This window comes from Microtus oregoni, unplaced genomic scaffold (assembly GCF_018167655.1).
Source record: "Microtus oregoni isolate MIOR12 unplaced genomic scaffold, Mior012 000031F_ref0000149, whole genome shotgun sequence".
In the NCBI taxonomy this organism is placed as follows: domain Eukaryota; kingdom Metazoa; phylum Chordata; class Mammalia; order Rodentia; family Cricetidae; genus Microtus; species Microtus oregoni.
In genome coordinates this window covers 15,981,715-16,001,379 of record NW_024543090.1, presented here as the reverse complement: position 1 = coordinate 16,001,379, position 19,665 = coordinate 15,981,715, and the positions used below count along the sequence as shown (strand labels likewise).

General features: G+C 36.1%; 1 protein-coding gene across 1 annotated transcript in view; it reads left to right on the top strand.

Moving 5' to 3' along the window:
- Dph6 (diphthamine biosynthesis 6) overlaps positions 1-19,665 on the top strand; it is a 110,860-nt gene that overhangs the window by 53,736 nt on the left and 37,459 nt on the right. The gene's annotated exons all lie outside the window — the stretch shown is intronic.

Here is a 19,665-nt window from a genome sequence, read left to right as displayed (position 1 = left end):
TCAAAGAGCTGTAGAAAATGGCCTTTAATCTAACTCAGAATTTTGTGGTAATGAGACACAATTGCTCCTGGCAACAACACTCTATTCCCGAGAGAATATTGAGCACCAAAGACACTCCACCTGGAGCCTTTCTTTTTGGCAGAACTGGCCTTTGGGCAAAGAAATGCCCATACCTCAACCACTGACAGAGATACAGAGTGTGCATCAATGGATAAAACAGAACTGTCATATCCTGCCAAGACAGAGTAAGATAGTTTTGAAAAATTGCTTGCCTTTGAAAATGATATGTCAGTTATGTTAGGCCTTAGCCAAAGTTGGTCGCTTCAACGCTGCTAACGTGACTTTGGGTGATTGCCCAGGTAGCTCGTGTCTCTGTGATTTGTTGCATGTTTTGGAAGTTATTTTACTGAACTTCCTAATTACCCAGGTAACATTATTTCCCTTCTCAGATCTTCGATGGGGTTGAAGACTATATAAATGCAGTTACTTTCTCTCATGACTTGGCCAAGTTATTTATTATACAAGACCTAAGCTAGTTAGAATAGGATATTTGTACTTATTGTATATAATTTCATAGTAGGTTTAGAACTCTCTTATTTAAACAAAAGGGGGAGGTGTTGCGGGAGGTCCTCCCAATCCTCCAGCCTATAGCCGCTGAGATACCAGCCCATTGGGGCGTGGTCTCTCTCCCTTTAAAAAAGCGGCCACTTCCCTCTCCTCTCTCTCTTCACTTCCTGCTCTGCCAGCTGCAACTAGACTCCCTTCCTGGTTGCGCAGAGGGCTGTTGTTTGGGACTGTGATCTGTAAGTTTTTTCCCCTTTAAATAAATATCACCCTATTAATCATAATTCCAAACTGGTGTGGCATTGTTTGTGACTTATGCCTTCACTCCCAAAATTCAACCCAAAATTCTGCAATATAATATTTATATATTTAGTTGTTTAAATCTCCAAGCCAGGTTTTCTTGTGGCTGTGGATTTGCTTTCCAGTCATGAAGAACCATCTCAGTGTGATTTATTTTTATTATGAATGATAGAATATTGATCAGTTAGCATGAGTATAAGGTTTTTAGACAAATACCTTCAAGATAGTGGTTTTCCCCTTATAGAAAATAAAACCATACCCTCTCTTATGTGAAAAGATAACTCTAAAAATCAGATTGAAGTAATGTTTACATTTGGCTCTATATTTGTAAGGTTTTATCTTATGCACAGTATGCCAAAATAGAAGATTTCATTTCTTTCCATGTCTTTGCTCTAATGTTGTACTGTATTTCCAAGATGACTTTAGAGCCACCTTCCAGAGTTCAGATCCTGGTACCATATGGTACTTAGAAATTGAATATTCTGTAAGACCTTACTTCAACCCTCTACTTCAGATTTCTGATTTGTTAATCAAAAGTAAAAAAAAATCGATAGATAGATAGATAGATAGATAAATAGATAGATCTTTATAGAGCTTGTTTATTAACTGAATGGTTGCTAGCAATGCTCTCACACCTAGAGTGAGCGATCAATAGCGAGTGGCAGAAATCGTGCTTTGGATGAAGACTATGTTTCTGTTTCTTAGGGAATCCTATTCCTAGAGACCACTGTAACCAATAAAAAAGAAAACAATTAGTGGACTATCTTCTACCACATGGTAGATAATTTTCATTTATAAGCTGGTAAGTAATCAAAGGTGTGTATAGAAAACTTGAAGATATTAAATTATTGTCTTCCATAATAGCTAATTGTCAAAGTAAGGTTATATTTGTCAAGTTGACACACCTGAGAAGAGGGAACTTCAACTGAAAATTTTCCTTCATCAGATTAGTCTTAGCCATGTCCATGGGGTCATTTTCTTGATTGCCAATTGATGTTAGAGGCACCAATCCAGTATCACCCCTGGCAGGTGGCCTGGAATTTATAAGAAAGGTAGCCAAGGAAGCCAGGGGAAACAAGCCAGTCAGCAGCATTCCTCTGAGGCCTCAACCTTAGCCCTTTCCTCCAGGTTCCTGCCTTTAGTTCCTGCCTTGGTTTCCCTCAATGGACTATATCCTGTAAGCCAAATAAATCTTTTTCTCCCCAAGTTGTTTTTGATCCTGGTGTTTATTCCTGCAACAGAAAGCAATAGAAAACTAATTTTCCATGCCAATTTACTTTGAGACAGAGATCTGGAATGCAGATATGTGCTTTCTGCACATGTCCTGTATCTTTGATGGCATTTATTAAAAATATTAGCATTTAATATGATAAACTGTGTAAAATGTTACCCTCCCTATTTGAGTGACCTTATCAAATCCTTTGAAAGCCTGAATGATATAGAAGGTAGAGGGAAAAAGAATTCCTGGATGCTTCACCACCTGTGAGTTGACATCATCCTTGCTTTGCCGTTTTAGCTCCTCATTCTCTACTCTTTAGACCTGGGTGAAAATCTACATCAGCTCTCTGATTAGAACCATTGCCTCTCTGGTTTTCAGTCCTTCAGACCGATGTCTTGTCTTTCTTGGTTCTTGGCTTTTAGATGGTAAACTATGGAACTTTTCAGTCCCTGTTATCATGTAATTATAGCAAATTACTTTATATATATCATGCATTATAGCAAATCACTTTATATATCTATATGTATAGTATATGTGAATAGGCATATATATTTTTATAGACTTATGCATGTATACATACAGACATGCACACATTACATTTTTCTAGAAAAACTTAATATGATCATATATTTGATGTTGATGTTGACCATGACAAGTCGCATTGAAAATTACACTGGGAAAGTAGTTGAATTTGCCCTAGAAAACTACTTATATGGTCTGCTTTGTTTCTTTATCTGTAAGTCTAGTCGCTACCCTGATGACCAACCTACGTAGCCAGCTAATCTTATTTGCTTTACTCTAGATACTACATGAATATGCTGCATTAACTTACTCTTGCCTATTGTCATACAGCCTTTTATAAGTCTTCATTTTTCCACTCTTGAACATGTGTGTGCATGTGTCTTTAAATTTTCTAAGCAAGCTGAGATAGCACAGTGTGTTTAAGCAATGTAACTTCAGTCAGAATTCACATTCCTCCAGATATATTTTTCCAAATGGAAAGATGGCTCAACGTTTTTCTATTATTATTTTAGATGAACTGTTCTGCAATATGTTGTTGATATCATACTGAAGTAAATACTGTACGCTTATGTCTCTCCGGACCTTCATGGAAATGAGACGCATATCTCAGGAGGCTATCTCAGAGAGGAGAAATTCTGAATAAAATAGCCTGAATGAAGAAGCACACATAAATTTATTACGAGAATATATTCTTTTGTATAATCCTAGACATAAAGAAAATGAGATGTTGCTACAACAGATTGCTATCACTATGTGACTCTGTGTGGTCACATATGGCTTGAAAGCATCGTAGTTTATAATTGTTCCTTTTTTCGTCAAGTTGACTCAAGGAATTTTGTGTTACATTGAGTGGTATAGCATATTTGCATGTCTTGTATCCTTATTCATTGAGTCTACTACAAACCTCTCTCTTTACAGCTAACAATTCAGCTATTCTCTTCTGCTGTGCTCCCTCCCCCAGTGGAGTAGAAGGAGCCACAGGACTCTCAGACTTTGTTGCTAAGTGAAGTGCAAATTAGGACAAAGACTGACATACAGTTGAAAAAGCACCAGTGAGCCTGGTATAGATTTAGGCTGAGTAAGGAGATAATTACTCAAATAGTCTTCTTTTAGCCGTGGGCTCTTTTTTTTTTAAGTTTGGGTGCCCTCTGCATAAAGGGCTTTGCTTCTGGGCTTACGTATTTTCAGTAGGTTTTATAAAGTTGATTTTCCAAAAATACTTTTGCTACTTTTTTCAGTGGTAGTCATTATAAGTTTTTTTTTTTTAAAAAAAAATATTGTGTGTTGTGTGGGTGTCATTGAGATTATGAGCTCATATTTTTAGAAATTTAGCAACTGAAATATCTCTGTTCCTGAATTGTAGCATTATAGTCCTCAGCTAGACTTCTTCATTCCCTTTTTCTGCCAGTAATTTCCTCTCTCTATCACTTTTATCACTTTTATTATGAAACTTTGTTTGACATAATAAATATTTTCTAAACTAGCACCTTATTTCTTAAGCTCATTAGTAGTTCCCAGTGTTTTATATGGTTGACAACTCATTTGATGGACGATAGTGATGGTTGTTGACTGTAAGGTTCCTGAGCTGAGAAACAGAAATCTGAGTGTGAGCCTCAAAGTCACCTGCTCACGTCGTCATTGTCCAGATAGAACAATGATGCAGTAAAAGGCTGGTTAACCACAGGTTCATTTTGAGTACGTCGGGTGAGGCAATGTGAATGATAGGACCTCATGAACTCAGTGTATTATATCCAAACATTTTGCCTTAACACACAGGGGAGTGAAAGGTGGAAACAGACACTTCACTTCATATCCTGATCAGAGACTAGTGAAGGCATTGAATTTGGTGGAAGCAAAAGGGGTAATATAATTAGTGATTTGTATAAATGGGAAAATTAGATTTGCTGTGGAGATAGCTGATGTCCATGATAATCTATACTGATAAATTAGCAGGAATCGGTACCAGGCTTTCTTGTGGTCTACCAGCCAGTTCCCAAATCATGACATGGAGACTTAGATAGAGGTTAAAATGCTCAACTTTATCTTATACTCATTTCTTGCTAGCTCTTATAACTTAACCTGTTTCTCTTTATCTGTTTCGCCTCCAGGCTTTTTATCTTTCTTTCTGTATATCTTTCTTCTACTACTTCTTGTGTCTGACTAGTGGCTGCCTGGCTTCTGGCCCCGGGTGTGTCCCTGTTTTTCTTCCTTGTTCTCTTTATTCTTCTCCCTAGTCTAGATTTCTCCTATTACTTAGTCTTTCTGTATACCATCCCCACCTATCACTTTGCTACCTAGCTATTGACTGGTCAGCTTTTTATTAGACCAATTAGGTGCTTTAGGTAGGCAAGGTGAAACAGATGCAACACCCTTTTATATAATTAAGCAAATACAGCATAAACAATTGTAACACATCTTTGCCTAGTTAACGTAATAGTCCACAAGAGGAATTACCTGTTTTGTTATATGTAATTTTATGTTAAAGTTAAAACTTTTTTATTTAAACAGAAAAGGGGAGGTGATGTGGGATTTCCCTCTGTATGCTGTGATTACCATTAATGAATAAAGAAACTGCTTTGAACCTATAGCAGGACAGAATCTAACTAGGTGGAGAAAACTAAATTGAATGCTGGGAGGAAGAAGGCAGAGTCAAGAAGAAGCCAATGAGCTGCTGCCAGAGACAGATATGCAGAAGCATTGCCAGTAAGCCTCTGTCACGTGGGTGATACACAGATCAATAGAAATGGCTTAAATTAATATGCCACAGTTAGCCAATAAGAAGCTAGAACTAATAGGCCAAGCAATGATTTAAATAATATAGTTTCTGTGTGATTATTTCGGGGCTGAGCAGCCAGGAACCAGCAAGTGTTCTCTTAACAACAGTCCTCTGCAAAAGCAGCAAGTGCTTTTAACCATTGAACCATCTCGTTTGCCCCTTGACTAATTTGAAAAGACAGACTTAATGTTATTAGATTAAAATTGAAATATTTTTATTACTTTTAAAGGAACTTTTAAAATGTTTCTTCTAGTGATAACTTGTAAATCTGACAAGTCATGGTACTTTTATTTGGGTAATATATTAACATGTAAGCATATGTACAATTGTGGTTTATGAAGAGAAAGACTTGATACTATGAGGTATGCATCAAGGAGGCCATTAATCCTTAAAACCCATGTTGTAAGAGAATACCAGAAATCTATGGAGATTGCTAGTGGCACCCACTTCTTGACTAGTTTGATTTTCATTCCATAACCCAAAAATAGTTTTAAGTTACTCTTTGATGAACTCTCATTTATAGAAGTCTTAGTGAATTGTTAATCTAGCTTTAATCAAGGTTAGTTTTTAGTAGATCACCATTTCACAAAGTAAATCCTAAAAACGAATCTTGTTCAGAACAGTAAAGAAAAGCATACCACTTTCTCTCACAGACCTCTCGACTAAACAATGACATCAGTGAGTCGATGTTAATGCTGTCAGTGTGTTGAGGATCAAACCTTAAAATGCAGTCGTCCCATGTTCACAAATGTGAAGAAACATGAAATGAGTCACTTTCTTTTGCTCCAGTGAGTACCTGGTGTTCGGGAGCCTGTTTGTGTGTAATAGATGTGCAGGATTCTCCTCTGGGATTGGTCCTCTTCCTGCATGTTGCACTTGGTAGATCGAAGTGAGAATCTTGTCACAGCTGATGTGTTCTCTGATCACAATAGTGGAGCAGAATAAAGATGGTGGGGTATTAATTTGAAACTTTCTTTGTCAGAGGGTTTAGGATTTCTGTTCTGCTTTATAAATTGATTGTTCATAGCTTTTGCCCATTATGTCTTTCAAAGATAATTTTCTATTCTTTTCAGATTTAGTTAGTTCCTTGCAGTGAAAACTGATATATCAGTTTATAAAATAACTGTCTTTTATAGTTAAAGCAATCTTAATTAGGAATCTGAGGATGCTTTGAAAATTGTAATATTCTCTGAAAGTTTAAGGGTTTTTCAGAATCTGGAATTAGAGTAGGGGCTTTTCAATCCTTTTATTAAAATAGACAAGACTTTGATAATGGGAATTGTTTTATCTGGCAATACTGCAAATGATTCATTGTTCATTGATGCAAGTTAAAACAATCTTAATTAATTTAAAGTTTTGCTGTAGTTATTGTCTATCTCAGATATGAAAGAAAACTGATGAAATTGTATATGGTTCATTTGAAGTAGCAGGAAGAATAGTGCAGATACATGACCTTGAATTCATATGTATTTTTTATCAATAATCACAGAGTACCAGTCTATGCTGTGTAAGTGTGGAAACAGCCCAGTGTGAGAAACATTGATCTGAATTCTTATACATGGAAATCTCACTGAGAAGGCCCTTTTAAGAATTCTTATACTTTCAATGTTTTTTTTATATTGAATCATTTATATACATTTGTTATGTGTGTGTGTTTACATGTATATGGATAAAATTATCTTAGTCTTCTCTATATAACATATTTCCTTAAAAATGTAAAAGGTAATTTAGATGTTGAACGTAACATTCTTTTCAGACATTGCTTCATTGGTAGGCAGCTCTGTTTAGTTCTAGCTTATCAGTAACCTTTGCACATAATGTGATATTGTCTGAATGTCTTACTTTGTTCAGGCTTCCCTGGCACTGATGAAGCCTAAGGCTGCTGTTTCTTTGAGTTACTGATAATTTTTTATCTGATTAACTGACACATTTAGTTGAAATCAGACACAGCCCTTAGGCTGGGCATGGATTTAATTTAAAAAGTATCAAAGGTTTACTCTGTGTGCTATTTAATCATCATGTTTATCAGGCAAAGAGAAATTACCGGAAGGACCATAGGGAGAGGGTTATCTTAAGGAGCGGTAGCTTGGGAAATTGATAATGGCTACAAGGTAATTTACTGCTAACTTTTACATTCATTAATATAACATTTCCCGCTAATAATTACAGTGTATGTAATATACTAATTAAATTGAAAGCATTATCACTAATTTTCTTTTTGCTGAACCCTAAGATAGCTGGATAAGAAGTGAGAATGTGAAATTGAAGAAAGCCTATGTAGTCTCACCAATTTAAACAGTTGGATACTTGGACAGCTAAAATATTTTTAGAGATAGAAAATGAAATCCTATAAGTCTTTAGTAGAATTCATGATAGGCTGCAATGAGGAAATGAAATTTTCAAATGAATGAAATCACTATGTACTGGAGGTTTGTAAAATATTACACTGGTCTGACCTGTAACAGTCATACATCTACCAGGAGCTACATCACTATCTTTGGTAGGGATAGTGACACCACTCTAATGAATGAATATGCCTGCTTGATGGAATACACTGAGGCTATGGGCCTTTGCAGTACTCATGTTTTTATATGGCTCTTAACACTGCAACATAATTCATTTTCTACTTGAAAACCTCATAGTACATAACAAAGCTTAGTATCCAAGCTAATATTTAAGAGAAAACCTATCTCCCTCAAAGATTCCTTAACAAAACACTAATAAATAATCTAAGGGGGATCCATTTCAAATTTTTTATAATTTGGACAATAAATGTTATGCTTTGATGTATGGTTATACATAATTGTACATCTTAATCTAGCAGTAGCCTCCAGGGTTTCCTCCCATTTTCATTAGTGATATGCATAGGGTTAATAAAATCTAAAATAATATAATCATTTTGTGTGTGCAAACTATGAAACCCATGAGAAGACTTGTCTTCATGGATATAAGTATTGTGCCATTTGCTAAATGCCTTTTGCCACAAATCACCAAAAACATTTCTCTTCTTTTGTTTGTTGAAAGTCTTATGTTGTACTCATTTTAAAAATAGAGAAGTTTAGAAGTTTCCTTGGAAAGAAATACCTAATATTAGAATAATAAATAGGAAAAGAACCTTAAACCCTTTATAGTCCACTAACGACACTGGAATCTAGAAAAATTAGACATTGGTTAATCTGCCAGAACTAGTCAGTATCAAAAATATGTATGTGTCAAGGATTCTATGTCTATTTGGGGACCTGAATCAGTCAAAATAATCTATTGTATTTATAGAATTTATAAAGTTTTCATAATTTGAATTACCTCTATATTTTAAAGCATTTGATTAAAAAATTAGTAAGCCTTACTTAATCTATACAAAGTATTTTTGTTTCATTTGTTCTATATAGTTTATAATCAGTCACAGAAATGTTTGCTTACTTTTCTACAATTTTTGTCAATTATTACTAAAGATATATCCATATATTTTAATCCAGCTACTTGAGACTAGAGATTGGCTTATATTGTTTTTTAACATTCTTTCTATTTTAATTTTGTTTGTATCTGTCTGTTCGCATAAGTGTGTGAATGCATATGTATGTGTATTAAATGTGCATGTGGAAACCCGAGGACAACCTGGGATGTAATTCCTCGGGGGCCTCCCAGCTTTTATTTGAGATAGGGTATCTTATTGACCTGAAACATAACTGAGTAGGCTAGGCTTCCTGTATAGAGAGTTCCAGAAATCTATCTTTGCCTTCCTTCTCATCATGAGGGATCATAGTGTAGACTACCACAGAAGGATTTTTACATTAGGTCACTACACTTTGAGGACAAGCATTTTCCTGAGTTAGCCATCTTCTAGCCTCCTCTTAAATGTTTGTTGAGATTTACAGTTACTTTTTCTCTGCTACTTTTAACCTCATGTTTAGCTTTTTTACTCTTTTTAACCTAGTCATTTCACATTAATTTTTGGTCCATCTAATACTTCACATATTACTTATGTGATAGTTATGCTAATGCTTAACATATTAGATGTTATAATGGTAAAATTGTGGTGTAAATAGCAATATACAAAGTCCTTCAATACAGCAAAATTCCATTTAACTGCAGCAGAAAGTCTCTTTTTCCATACATAACTGACAACAAAATATTAAGAGCTTCTTTCAAAACTACATAATTCAACTAAATATGTTCATATCAACATTGATGTCTCTTTAATTGACATTGGCTAGTTGGATAGTCATTTTACTCAGTTGATAGTCTTGAAAAAATTTAACAAGAAATTTAGAAAAATATTTTTGATAGTTCAGACAGAAGAGCTTAAAATACATCAGTATACATAGCTTCTGTGGTGAATGAACATGGCCCCCAGAAACTTACATATGTGAATTATTGGTCCCCAGTTGGTGGAACTGTTTGGGAAGGATTAGGAAGTGTGGCCTTGTTGGAAGAGATGTATCACTGGGTTTGGGCTTCAAGGTTTCAAAAGTGTTATTACCAGTCTCTTTCTCTTTTTTCTCTGCCTCCTTCTTGTAGATAAGGATGTAAGTTCTTAGCAAATGCTCCAGGACCATGCCTGCCTGCTGTTGTCCTCAACATGGTCATAGACACTAACCCCCACAGCTGAGTGAAAGCTTCCATAAACTTCTTCAAGTTGCCTTGGTCATGGTATTTATTGTGGCAATAAAAAAGTAATTAAGACAACTTCCAAAACCATTTTTAACCTTGGACATATTTGGCCCGTGGACATCGTTCTGTATATATGTTGTATATGTGTTGTATAGGTGGTACCTGATTTTGAAACATGCACAAAAACCCGCTTTAGCAAGTATCTTGATCTCTTGGCTATACCTGCAGCTTGACCAATCAAAAGAAGACCTATAAAAGACCATCTCCATACTTTGTTAAACTCTTAATCCACACTGGTCTTTATTTCATATGATATCACAGATTTTATCAGATTAGTGGGTCTTAGATCCTATATAACAATAAAATAGTATGAATATATGTTTGTATGTACAGCGTGCATGTGAGAGAGAGAGACAGACAGACAGACAGACACTACACAAAATGAGCTAGAATTGTCCAGGGAGGAAAGTACTATGAAAGAGGGTGGGAGAAGCAAGGAGGTGAATGTGAAGGAATCTGCCTTGTGTGATGCATTAGTTATGTAATTATATTCACAAAATATAAATAAGAATTTTTAAAAATGGTAATGACAAGGAGATGAATAATAGACTATGTTTCTTATTCTTTATCTCCTTGTGAAAACTTAATATAAAATGTATTTTTTTTAATTTGAAGAATAAAAGCAACCTAATAGAACTCTAAAATGTATCGATTTTATGTTAAAGAATAAAACATCTGGGCTTTGGGAGCTCAGTCTAGTGCTCCAATGTGGTTCTCTGTCTCTATCTCCATCCCTTGCCAGATGAAGGTTCTATGAAAGATATTCATCAGTATGTCTATGGGAGAAGGCTAGTTCAGGCACCATCTCCTCTGTTGCCCATGGACCTAGTTAGGGAAATCCCCTTGGACACCTGGGAACCCCTCTAGACTCTAGACAACCCCAAAATGGCTCAATGTCCTTTGTTTATGGCTAGAATCCACTCATGAGTGAGTACATACCATATTCCTCTTTTTGAGACGGTGGGACTGATCTGATGGGAGCTCACCAAGGCCAGCTGGACTGGGTCTGAATGAGCATGTGATCAGACCGGACTCTGAATGTGACTGACAATGAGGGAGGACTGAGAAGCCATTGATAATGACACTGAATTTTGATTCTATTGCATGTATTGGCTTCTTGGGAGCCTAGTTTGTTTGGATGCACACCTTCCTAGGATTGGGGAGGGGGGGGGGTTGGACTTTCCACAAGGCAGGGCACTCTGACTTCTCTTAGGACTGGAGAGCGACAGGGAGGGAGAGTGGGGGGAGTGGGAGGGAAATGGGAGGATGAGAGGAGGTGGAAATTTTAAATACATTAAATAAATAAATAAAGGAATAAAACAAAGACTTCCTCTAGGACTAATTGGACCAAACATTATTTCTCTTCATCTCGGTGTATCTTCCATCTCTCTGTAGTTTGTGCTGCTGGTCTATTTATAGTCTCCCTTGTTGCAAATCAAAGGGCTTTTCTCTGTATTCACTGAAATGTAGTGAAGCCATGACTTAGGCAAAGAGTGACGGATTCTTTGTAGAAATCTTTAATAATAGACTTTTACAAGGGGAGAAGTCATTTTACTGACAAAATTGATTCAAAATAACAAGCACAGGATCAAGCTACATCTTCACATTGCTTCCAAAATTTATGGGGGAATGTTGATTGAGTATTTCTTTGAAACTATTGATTGCTTTTAGCAAGTAATTACCACAACACATACATAAACCCATACATTACTCTATCTCAGAGACATGGAAGAGTATATAACTTAAGATTAAAGCTTAGGTTGTAAAAACTGATTGCATGGGAAATTCAAAGCGTAGTAAAGTTGGTTGTTCCTGTGTTATCTTAAAGCCAAATTAAACTTAAAACAGTAGAATAGCAGGTTAAATATGTAGTCTTAAGTCATCTTGAAGTGTATTATTAACTTTGCTGTGAGTTCTGATAAAAAACAGTCTCTTGTAAGAGATACTTTCATACAGTTCTGTCACTACAGTCATCAATATGATCAATGTACACAATATACTAGGGTAAAAATGTTTCTATGAAATCTGTCACAATGCACAATGAACATGCCTTAATAAAACTGCTTATTATTGGGCTAGCGAGATGGCTCAGTGTTTAAGAGCAGTTGTTGCTCTTGCAGAGGTCCTGGGTTTGAGCTTAGCACCCACATAACAGCTCACAACCATACCTAACTCCAGTTCCAGGGGACCTGACACCCTCTTCTGACCTCTGTGGGCATCAGGCACAGTACTGGTACACAGACATGCATACAAAGAGAGCAATCATCATGAATGTAAAATAAAACATTTACATATGGGAGGGATCATGTAGTCTTTGTCTGGATGATCTCATTCAAAATGATTGTTACCAGTCCTATCAATTTTTCTTACAGATTTCATTTTTTTATGACTGAATACATTGCCATTGTGAACCACATTTTTATTGTCCATTCATCAGCAGATAAACAGATCATTTCCATCTGCTGTTGTGAATAGAGCAGCAATGGCTGGGGATGGGCTGATGTCTCTAAGGCAGGATATTGAGGCCTTTTGGAATATGCTCAGGAGTGATAGCTGAATCAGGCGGCAAATCTGCTTCTAGCATTTTGAGGCACTTCAATACCAATTTTCCTAGTGGTGGAACCAGTTTGTACCTTTATTGATGTTGAAGAGGAATTCCTCTTTCCCCACCCACATCTGTTGTCGTTTGTTTTTGTTTGTTTGTTTGTTTGATCACACCCATTCTTACTGGAGTAAGAGGAAATCTCAAAGTAGCTTTGATTTGCCTTTCCCTGATGGCAAGAATGTTTTGTTTTGTTTTTCTTTTGTTAAATCCCTTTCATGCTTGTTTGTTTTTTATTTGTTCATTTGTTGTTCTTCTTTACATTTTCCCTTTTATTGAAAATAGATTTTCTCACATAATATATCCTGCTTATGGTTCCCCTCCCTCTAACTCATCCTAGTTCTTCACCTATATTTCTAAACTGTTTATCAGCCACTGAATTTCTTCTTTGAAAACTCTCTTTAGTTCCATGTCTTAGTTATTTTTAAACTGCTCTGATGAGACACTATGCCCAAGACAGCTTATAAAGAAAGCATATAATTTGGGACTTATAGTTTCAAAATGTGACTCTGTTCCTATCTTGGTTGGGATCATGGCAGCAGGCAGGCTGGCATGGTACTATAGCAATAGCTGAGAGCTTACATCTGATCCACAAGCATGAGGAAGAGAAAGAGAGAGTTAATTGGCTATGGCTTGAGCTTTTAAAACCTCAGTGCCAACCCCTACTGACACACCTTCTCCAACAAGGCCACATCTTCTACTCCTTCCCAAACAGTTTCACCAACTGGGGAACCAAAATTTTATTCAAATATATGAGCCTATAGGGGCCATTATCACTCAAACAATCACACCACTTTTAATTGGCTATTTCCTCAGTGTGTGTGTGTGTGTGTATTAATTTTTAGATCTTTGTATTATAGACACTGACCTTCTATATATTGATTATGTAGTTAACTTGTTTCCCATTCTGTCTGCTGCCTCTTCACTCAAATGATGTCTTTGACTCTTCACAAGCTTCCTTTTTTTTTAGTTTCTTTTATTGTATTTTTTAAAAAGAAAGCAAACTATCTTTTTTTCATTTTACATACCAATCCCAGTTCCCATTCCCTCTTCTCCTCCCATTCCCTACTCCCTCCCCCTATCCCCTCCTCAGGGTAAGGCACATTGCTTTGGCAAAGGTCCAAGGCCCTCCCTACTATATCTAGGCTGAGCAAAGTATACATCCAAAGAGGATAGGTCCCAAAAAGCCAGTAAAAATTAATTAATTAATTAAAATAAATCCTGGTGCCACTGCCAGTGGCTCCAAACTGCCTTTGCCCTGTAGTCAGACTGATGAATATCTTAAATATCACCATAGAACTTTCCTCCAGCAACTGATGGAAACAGAGGCAGGAGACCCACAGCATAACACTGGGCTGAGCTCTCAAAGTCCAGTTGAAGAGTGGGAGGAGTGAGAATATGAGCAAAGAGGTCAAGACCATGATGGGGATACCCACTGAAACAGTTTACCTGAGCTAATGGGAGCTCACCAACTCCAGCCGGACAGGGAAGGAAAAAGCATAGGTCCAAACTAGTCTCTCTGAATTTGGGTGACAGTTGGGTGGCTGGGGCACACTGTGAGGCCACAAACTTTCTTAAGAGGCCCCGTTTATCAGTTCTTGATCCAAATGACTGCACTAAATTGGGTTCTATCCAGAAAGTTTCTTCCTCTACCTGTAAGTTCAAGCATATTTCCTACCTTTTCTTCTATCAGATTCGGGGTATCTAGCTTTAAATTGAGACTGGTGATACATTTAAAGTTGAATTTCCTCCAAGGTGAGCAATTGAGATCCAGTTTCATGATTTTTTTCCCTTTTAAGAAAATATAAAAAATAAAAAAATAATAGGTTAGACTTTCATACTGTATATAGGTTTTCTATCACCCAATTACTCCCATATCCTCCCTACTTACCTCCCCACACAAATCCACTCCTTTCCTTTCTCTCTTATTAGAATCCAACCAGGCATCTAAAATATTATTAATAACAACAGTACATAAAATAAGATGAAATGAAAACAAACCAGTATAGGACAAAACAAATGAGCCAAAGAAAAACCACAAGAAACACCAGTTCTGGGACACCCACATTCACACACACAGAAAATCCTATAAAAACAGAAGTGGAAAGCATAATGTCTAAGCAAAATATCTGTAAGGTTAAAAAAAATGCCCAGTCACAGCATTGTGAGACCAAAAAACTCTAGAAATACTATTGAGTTCATTGTCTGCTAACCATTAACTGCTGGGATGGGGGCTGCATTTGAGTGTGGTTTGTGTATCCAGTGAGACTTGTAAAATTTCTCATTTTGAATGATTATCAGTTGGAGCTAGCTTATGAGGTAAGGATGGGGGCTTGTTCACCTTACCATCACAGCATTGGGTCTGCATCTGCCGTAGACTCTGTGCACAATCCTACACTTGCTATCCAGTTTGTCTTTTCTTCACTGTGTATTATTTCAGGCCCCTTTGTCAGATACTGGTGGTTATAGGAGCATGGATCCTCAGTTGTGTTCTTTTGACCAGTGAATTTGTTTTTATGATGGTACCATGCTATATTCGTTACTGTGATTCTGTAGCCTAACTTTAAGTAATAGTAATACCATTGAAAAAGATTATTCTGAATCTTTTTGTTTCCATATGAATTTTAAGGTTTTTTTTAAATTTCTGTGAAAATTGCATTAGAGTTTTGATGGGAATTGTATAGGAAGTGAGTGTATCTTGTTTGGAGGGGGGGTGGGGGGGTGACCTGGCAGGAGTAGAGGGAAGGGAAAATGTAGTCAGGATGTGTTATGTGAAATATTGAAAAATATCTTTTCAATAAAAGGAGACAAGTGAAGATAATAAACCAAGCTTCACACGTTTTAGTGTTCATTAACTCACCTTGGATTTATCTGCACACTATTTGCAACTATTGTGCTTATCATTAACAGCATTCTCTCATTAGCTCTTCCCAGCATTCCTTCCAGGGAACTTTCTCATCTTCAGAGAAATGTTCACAATGTGTGTCTTGTCAGAATTACTATCATCCAGGAAAATAAAACTGTTCCGCAACACACACACACACACACACACACACACACACACACAAAGGACTCTTTATACACTGTTAGAAGAAGTGTAAATTACTGCAGCCACTGTGGAAGTTAGCAGAGGAGGTTCCTCAAAAAAGTTAGCAATAAACTGCCTTATTCTATCAACAAAAATGCCTTGGGCCTTAAAAAAAAAAAACACTTAATTCTTTCTTTTCAGACTGATAATATAAAAGTTTGGGCTGAAGTGATGTCACACCATCACAAATCAGGTGGAAAAGCAGAAGTAAAATAATGCAATGTTTGTTTTTAGATGGAAGTCACTGAAAAATTATTTTATCTACTGCAATTTCTTTGTCATTTAGTTTTCTGCCTTAACAACTTTTTCCCTTATTTTTTTGAGAAATCTCATAAAACAAGATGATAATACTGCAAATTAATGACCTAATATTCTGTCTTGAGCTCAGTGTTTAATGGGACAGTGCCAGATGGTGATCATTTTCCATTTTAGAATGTTTCTATTGATTATGCTAAGAAAAATAATATTTTTAACTTAACAAATTTTTAGTGAACTTTATTTGGGAGTTCTAAATGTTGCATTCAAAATTATTTCACTGAAATGGTGTGTTTCTGTGCTTCTCTTTATTTGTCTAGAATAAATGAAGAATTAGAAGCTTAAAGAAAAAAACATATGGTACTTAACCAGCCATATTCATATCTGGTTTACTTATCTAGGCCGCAGAACATCATTGATATTCATAAGGGTTCCTTTCGTGCTCAGTAATGGTATATTGCCAGAAGTCCAAATATTGCCACTTAGAAGATAATGCAAGAGTTTGTCTTTAATGAATGAGTCATATTAAAAATTTTAGAATGCCTTTCAGATAAAAAAACACTTTAAATTCAGCAGATCATTTTTTTCTCAACAGGCAAGAACTCATTAGCAGAATAATACTGATAAGTGAGACATTTTTCAAAGAAAATAGTATCTCTGATAGATGCAACATATCTTCTCAACTTTAGAATAATTAGGGTTCATTTTCATTGACAAAAATAGACAGCTTAGTTCCAATTCAGGGGATTTCGAGAGCCAAATATTCAACATTGAGTCCAGTGAATATTAATGAGAAAATCATAACTTAGTTCTGTATTTGGACCTTTAAACCCACCTAGATTCTGTTTAAGATTATCCCTATTGATGTATAACCACCTGTCTTCATCATTGTAATCCCTGTCTAGAGCTTTGTATATAAATAAGAACACACAGCATTAGCTATGTATCACAGAAGAGTACACATCCAGCCTTGAATGTGGATATTCGTGATGTACTCTTTTTAAGAGTACTTAACAATTGTTGAATACTAGTTCATAAACTCTAATAAGTAGATCCATGTTTATCCGTCTCTATGCTAAAAATAACACCAGTGGCCTCACAGAATCTTTTACTTGCTTAATATGGACGGTTCAGAAGTATATACCAAGTGGAGACTGACAATTAGTCCTGTTCGGATTTATGTTAGCATAAATGTTAGTGCATAAGTTATTTATAGTTTTACAGCCATATTTTTTCCTTTGGGGTTTTATATATAGATGCTATGCTAAGGAGAATACAGGGAAACAGTAGACAATTCTGAATTCTTCTATTTCGAATATAATTTTTATATTTAAAAATAAATAGTTCCTATGTTAAATTTAATGGTACATGCCTGATCCAACACCCTGGAGGTGGAGGATCAGAGGAGCTAGGACAACCTGAGCTTCATAAGCCCTTGCCTCAAGAAGCCAAAATTAGAGTAGTTCATGGTGTTACTCTTCATCAACGTAGCTCTTGTTTATAGTCCATTAAGCGCTACATAGACATGTCAACAGTCTTTGTATTCCTCTATATTCGTGACCACAAGATTTTAATTCCCCAAGAATACCCGCTGTGATATTTTTAAATGTTTCTCCTTCCTTAATATAGTATGGAACACTGATGACCCTATTGTCGTTATGGGCAAGTGCCCTGCCCAGTGTTAATGGTGTTGTACGAGCAAGCCATATCCAAAGTTTCACTTCTGTCAAGATGTACCAGGTGCTATGATCTGCCTCTGGCTTGGAATGGAAGAAGGCAATAATCGATGAATTCATAATTTGTTGCAACATGATGTCAGATGTATATGTGCAATTCATTTCCTAAGCTCTGGAGGCTGCCTGATTTGTGCCAACAAATACATGGTAGAGTTTCATTTCAAGTGAGGCTCCACCCTTTTCATGTCTTCCAAATAAACAAGTTGTCCTGTGCTGGGGCTGACGGACTCCAGACAGGTATGTGTGGTGCCTTTCTTTGGGAAGGCCCATGAAACAATGCCAAGGATTCACATTGGCCAGGTCATCATGTTCAGCTACACCAAGCCGCAGAATAAGGAATATGTGTTTGAGCCTCTGCATAGAGCCAAGTTCAAGTTCCCTGGCTGCCAGAAGATACACATCTCAAAGTAGTAGAGCTTCACCAAGTATAATCCAAATGAATTGAAAACATAGTTACTAAGAAGTAGTTCATTCTTAATGGTTATAGAGGCAAATATATCCCCTGTAATAGTCCAGTGCACTCTGTACCCTACCAAATCATGTTCAGTAATAAATCTCACATCCACATCCAATGTGCTAATATATGTATATATACATACATATCTCTCTGTGTGTGTCTGTGTGTGTGTGACACATTAGAATTTTAAAATTGGTGTTAGTAAACCTGTGAGTAATTTTGCCTCCCAACATGCCAGGACATAGAATAAAGAAATGAATGTATATCTGCGTGTAAATTTTGAGTGATTTTCCTATGATTAAGAAAATAATAATATGATATTTGAGATATTTGTGCAAATTGTAGTCTCATCTTCTTTAGATAGAATTTTAGACTTAATTGTGTCCCCACAAAATTTTCACATTGAAGTTCTAACTCTAACCTGGTGAGCCATCTCTCCAGCCCTCTGAATTTGCATTTTAAATATATGCTTACTTTGTGCCTTATTTTATGAGTGGGAAAAAGAAATTCTCCAGAAATTGGCTCTCAGTTGACTTCCAGATATGGCCAAAAACTGAACTTGATTTTTGTATTTCTTAATCTATTCTATGCATTAGTTCCTTGTCTGGAAAATAGCTGGCAGAGTTTGTCTTCCCTTCTATCCGCTGCCTCTTCACTGTTGGTAGTTCCCATTTCTGTACAGAGCCTTTTAATTTCATGCAGTCTTATTTACTGGTTCTTGGGGGTTTTCTTCTGCTTTTGAAGTTCTTTACAGAAAGCTCTTGCCTATGCCTATACCTTGTCTTTGTTTCCATAATTAACAGTGTACTACACATGCATTTAAATATGCATATATAATATAAATTATTATATACACACATATAATCCAGTGCTTCGTAATTTATTAGGTTAGAACTTCCGAGATACAAAACAGGAAGAGAACTGAAAAGCTTATCTTTTGGTACCTTCCCTACTATATGATCTATTAATGAAGAATATAATGATTTTTAGGGAAAGAAAATGTTTAGGGAGGTTAAAGAAAGGTTAAGAGCTTCACAAAGTTGCTGATAGGGTAAATACAGGGAATACCTCTTTTCCTGAAATGTTATCTCACAGAAATAATCATTTTATTTTGGGGCAGTTTGGAAAGATATTTTTCTATCATTAGAGTGGGTATATTTTAAATTCTTCAATGGCAGGAAAAAAATCTCTTGCATAATTCTTTGTTTATTTACTATAGTATCCTTTTAGGACAAACTGTTATTTCAGCATGTTAGGATTCTTTTTTGTGCCTGGAAGCATGATTTGTTTTCTGTGAAACACTCTTACTTCTGTTGTTGAGCTACCATGATTGTAAACCAATGTATTACCAATGATGTTATCTCTCTGAAGTGATTTCTTCTATCAGTCTCTATGCTAAAATGGATTTTCTCTTACAAGTATTCAGAGAATTTCTACTCAGAACCATATTAATAATTACCTCTATCATTCCCTTC